Source organism: Gossypium hirsutum, chromosome D04, assembly GCF_007990345.1.
Source record: "Gossypium hirsutum isolate 1008001.06 chromosome D04, Gossypium_hirsutum_v2.1, whole genome shotgun sequence".
Lineage (NCBI taxonomy): Eukaryota > Viridiplantae > Streptophyta > Magnoliopsida > Malvales > Malvaceae > Gossypium > Gossypium hirsutum.
This window is the reverse complement of record NC_053440.1, coordinates 18973589-18979349: the sequence shown is the minus strand read 5'-3', so window position 1 is coordinate 18979349 and position 5761 is coordinate 18973589. Positions and strand designations below refer to the sequence as shown.

General features: G+C 34.8%; 1 non-coding gene across 1 annotated transcript; it reads right to left on the bottom strand.

Annotated features, from left to right (window-relative positions):
* Window positions 1-785: 785 nt before the first annotated feature.
* On the bottom strand, window positions 786-891 carry LOC121216568 (small nucleolar RNA R71). Its single transcript, XR_005912749.1, has one exon. It is a non-coding gene; the product is annotated as a small nucleolar RNA R71 (small nucleolar RNA).
* Between the last annotated feature and the right edge of the window lie 4870 nt (window positions 892-5761).

The window sequence follows — 5761 nt, the reverse complement described above, 5'->3', positions numbered from 1 at the left end:
CTACTTTCATGTATTTCATTGTACTAAACTATATTACAATTTGACCCGTCACTTGCGGACACCGCCACTGTAAGCTCTTATATTTTTGGTGTTATATTTTACTATAAATAATAACTCGTTTATTGGTAGTCAATTTTTCGGCACCATTGCCGGGGTGGTTTCGGCAATAAATTTTGGAAATATTTTTTTACAATTAATAAGATAAGTAGAGACGTTAGGACCTATAGATATAATTTTTAATTTTTGTTTATTTATATTTATATTTATATTTATATTCATTCAAGTCGTTTATGACCTGAAGCTTTAGTACTCCAATTAAACTGTACCTAGATTCGGAGCAACTACTTAGGCGTAACCATCTAGTGATGAATACTGATCCACTCGTGGTAATTAATTTGCCCCAAGAAAACCCACTATTTGAATATGCATAGGAGCAACAAGAAAACAATCGGGAAGGATTCCCAATGGATCAAAGGACGTTGCGTGAGTACGCCCTCCCTACATTAGATGCGGTGTAAGGAAGCATAGAACAACCGATGATTAACACCAATAATTTTGAAATAAAGATGACCATGATTCAGATGATCCAAAATGCACTGCAGTTCAAAAGGAATATGGTTGAAGACCTGAATCAACACTTGAAGTGGTTTATTCAGTTATTCTCATTCTCCTTATGCGACAATACGATTGGCTGGTTGGATTCGTTAGCATCAGGTTCTATTAGATCATGGAACGATCTAGCAAAAAAAATTCTCTATAAATTTTTCCCGACTAGTCGAACCATTAATTGAGGTGAGAAATAATCAATTTTAAATAATATAAAGGTGAATCCCTGTATGAGGCATGAGAACGTTTCAAGATGATGCTAAGAAAGTGCCCACACCATAAACTGCAAGCATGACTCCAAATACAAAATTTCTATAATGGTGTTGACAGACACGTCAAATCTAGCTTAGATGGAGCATCCAATAGATCTCTCATGTTCCATACGTACGAATGAGCCTACAAAATCATCGAGGATATGACCATTAAATCGTACATGTGGCCTAAAGAGAGATTATGTACCAATCCAAGCCACCAATGGTAAATTTTTTGAAAGAAAAGAACGATGATGATCAATTCCAATGAATCCTTGAAAAGCTTAACATTTGGAGACACCCGCCAAGTAGACGAGGGCGGGGCCACATTCAGAGAACCAATTAGAGGAGACGAGCGATATAGGCAATAGGGGTCGAGATCCCTATTCAAATACCTATAACCTCGGTTGGAGGCTTCATTCAAAATTTAGGTGGGAAAGTAACCAAGGAGGTGCGAATCAAACATAAACTTGACAAAATCCTTCTTACCAATCCCCATCGTTGCAACAATTTGTGAACAATGACCATAATGCATGTGGTCAAAGATTCGATCAACTAGAGGGGAAGATGCAAAAAATGAATATGGATACTCGACAAGTCAAAGTAATATGTGGACGACTTGAATCTTGGATGGATAACCTCTGCGACCAAATGAGCCAGTTAATGATGATGCTCTAGAAACAAAATGGTCAAATTCTCTCTTGTAACACGGAGAACAACCCTCGGAGAGATGGAAATGAGCACATTAAGGTGATCACGTTGTGATCGGGTAAGGTATCAAAGTTTCCAATCACATCTATCCATGAAGAGGAGGTTTCTGAAGAGGTCGAAGAATCCATGGAAGAGGAGCAAGCCGAGCACCATAAGCTAATCGAAGAGGTAGTCGAATCAGTAGTCAAACTGGTGTTTGATGTAGTAATAGCAAGACTGACCACAATGAATGTACCATTCCCGACACGACTATAGGACAAACAAAAGAGGGACGAGGTAGATTTTATAAATTTTCTTAATTTATTTAAATCTCTCAATGTCAATTTGCCACTATTAGAAATTATTGATAAAATCTCAAAGTATGCTAAGTGTTTAAAGGAAATTATGAAATGACATAGGAAAATGAAAAAAAAAATGAGCAAATTGACATTGATGCCTCATGTAACGTACTAATTGTGAAAAAGATACCCTCAAAATTGAAAGATCCAGATTGCTTTACAATCCTGATAGAGATATGAGATATGCATTTTAGTAAGACCCATTGTGATTTAAGGGCGAGCATCAATTTAACGCCCTTATCAATTTATCGAAAACTCAAACTTGAGGATGTTAAAACCACCTCAATAACACTAAAGTTTGCTTATAGATCCTTGGTGCAGCCAAAAAGTGTACTTGAGGATGTGTTGGTCAAGGTACAGGGATTTATAATCCCTGTTGACTTTGTATTCCTGAACTTCGAGTAAGATTAAAAAATTCTCGTTCTGTTGGGTAGGTCATTTTTGGCCACTTCTAAATCGACTATTGATCTCAAATGGAATGAATTAATTATAGAAATTAATGATGAGATAAAAGTGTTCAAATGTGGTTGTAATTCCCAAAGTGAGGGATTAGCTAGGGAGGAGTGCTATGCCTTGTTTAATTTAATCCCTAACGGCCTCGATCGAAGGTATTTCCTGAGTTGTTCAAGTATAGGTACTAATAAGATGAGAGAATGGGACAAATGGCGAGACTCTGATGGAAGGAGTGATTGCAATGCCTATTATGGGTGAGATCGATTGATGAAGTCGATGGTGAAATTCAAGGAATTACCAGAGTCTGGTAGAACAACATAAATTTTCAACCATCAAACTTAATTTGTAAATATTGTGTATTAAATTGTTTTTAATTTGTTAGATGTAGGAATTATAATTTTTTTGTGTTAGAATTAGTAGTAAACAAGTTTTTGAGTATAAAGGAGGAGCTACACGTTAGTAGGGTGCATGTATATGAAATCAGTGACCTTTTAGAAGTCTTGAAAGGGGCCAAATCGAAGCCATGCCATCACACAGCAATCCTATGGCGTGATACAAGCTCTGAAAGTGTAAGAATGTTGAATTTTATCAGTGTCATGCCACATCTTACCTATGGCGGGACACACGTTCAAATTCAATACAAACAAGGGAAAAAATAGTGTTGTGTCGTGCCATAGAGAGGGCATGACGCATCACACAAGCCATTTTTGAAAACTTTTTTATATTAGTTCAACACGATCTTCAAATATATTTCCCAAGTCTGCATTCTAACGTCCCAAATTTTTATTTTAAATTTTGTAAAATTATTTCAAGAGTGAGTTACTGGCCTGATGGTTAAGAATGAGTAAGGATATATTTTAATTGGCCTAGACCGAGTTTGAATCTCTTCCCAAGAAAATAAATTAATTTTGCTATTTTTGCCCCCACTCCCCTAGATTTGTGCCGCCCAATCTAGCTAAACCCTAGGTATATATGTTATTTCCTTCATTTTTCTAGCTTTTCTCTATTCTTCCTTTGCTCTTGCCATCCATCTCATCTCTCTCTCCCATTATTCTAATTTTTTCCCCTTGTGTCGTCCCAAACAAAATGAAATTCAGGATTGTTGTGTCATTTCTTTGTCTATTATTTTGCTGGCATTTTTCTAGCCGCATTACTGTCATTTTTAATCTTTAAATCAGCCTCCCTTTGCTGTCCATTGCCGCCTCCTCTCCTCCACTTCTGGTGGTACCGGTTAGATTCCTTTTTCCTTCTCTTGGCTTTTCCTTTTCTTTCTAATTTTGCTGCTATTTTTATAGCCGCTTTATTATTGTTTCTAGCCCTAAAAACCGTCTCATTTTCTACCAAAAGATCTCTCTTTGTGCCACCCAAGTCAACCCCTATTTTTGTCACCGTTTGTGGTGTTGCCACCCTTGGAACACCATTAGTTCGGGCTACAGCTTTCTCTTCATTTCCCACCCCTTAAAATAGTGTGTTCTTTTATTTTTCTTTGTTTAAAAAATCCTTAACAATCCAAATCAATAGGGTATCTAAACATGTTCATCTGAGATTTCAGATCTGGTTATCGGGTAGTGTAAGTGTGGATCTATACGAGATCTTGTGTAGTTTGATTTTGTTAATGGTTATTATTTTTACAGAATGCACAAGGCCTTAGGTTGAATTTTACTTACTGATTTTTTGTGCTATTTCCAACTTAGGAACTAATTTTGATGTCCCAAATCAGTAGTGAAGTTAGATTTCATTCACACCCTCATTTCGCATCAAATTAGTGTAAGTTAGCTTGTCGAATTGGATTTGAGAAATCGTTAGTGGAGCACTAATTTGCCCAAACCCTTAAGGGGTGTTTTAAGACTGGTTTTAATCGTATTTTAATGTGTTAAATTCTATAATTTGGATTTAGACACATCTAAGGCTTAAGTGTGGAAGCGCAAACTTTACGAATTAGTGTTGTGGACTTGCAAATTAAGGTGTGGGTCTTTCTCTGTGGTAAATTGGTCTAAAAACCTTATAATAGTGTTTAAATGGTAAATTTGGTTGCTGGTTTTGGCATGGCCGAATGGCCTAAGTGCTAGTAGATGAGGTGTCGAGCGAGGTACGTATCTAAATAGATAGGCTGATTATTAAAGGCCCTATTGGGACCGAATGTATTATGTATAAGCTGTATGTGATGTATGACTTTGTGCTGTAATTGGTTGACCGTATGTTGGTGTGTCAAATATCTGATTGCTAAGTCTTAATGAAAATGTATGTACTGTATACATGTATAGCATGCTGAATTTTGAAACACTTATTGATATGCATGTAATATGCCATGAATGACATTGAGCTTGTATATATTTAAATTACAAACCATATGTGAAAATGATTGTATGGAAAGCATGTATGCATGACACTGTTATTGTAAAATTAAAAGTATGCAATGCATACATCGAATATTTATGAAATGTAAAATTAAACAATTTAGTGAGGAAAAATATGTTGATTTGAAAGAGGTGATATAAAAACTAAAATTTAACTAAGAAAATAAAATTCCAAATGCACGACTTCTAAAAACGGGTTTAATCAATTTGACATAAATGTGTTAGATCAATTTTATTCTTTGACTCAGATTTATTAAAACTACGTTCTTGTTGTTACGAATAAATTCATGGCAATTTAGTATTTTGTTAAAACACAAGCTTATTAAATTAATCAAATTTTTAAAACATATTCCTATGCTAGATTAATCAATCAATTTTCATAAGCAAGTATAAGGCAGAGTGGATTAAATATATTCCTATATTAAAATCACAACAATGTTATAAGTTATGCAAGGAGATTACATTGTTTAATATATATGCTAAATTTAACCCTCAACTACTTAGAAGATTAAACATGCAACAATTAAATTCTGTGCCATTTAATTATAATTTCAATCTGAATGAAAATTAATTCATTGGTTACCTTAAAATTTATAATGTAAGTGTAACCAAGGCCTATAACAAAAAAAACATGATTTTAACAAATTAAGTGGACAAAATAAAATTAATCTAACACAAACAAGATTTAAGTCATTTTAATTAAATTAGGAACATCAACATAACAAGTATTCATATTTATGATCACAGAATAAATTGAAAAATATAAAGAGAAGGGAAATAGAAAACAAATCCCGATGATTTTTTGAAACCAGACTAGTGCGCTCCTCTTCTTCTCTACTTGTTTTGCTGCTCCAAAGAGCATGCTAGCTCTTTCTCAAGAGGGGAAATCAACAAAGGGAAGAAAGACACAGAATGGGAAGACAAGAGAGTGAAAGAGAGAAGTAGAGTAGAGATGAATGAATGATTAAAGGTATGTTGAATGAGGAAGTGAAGGGGGCTATTTGTACTTTAACTTGGCAGCTCAAATTAACTAAAAATAGCATGA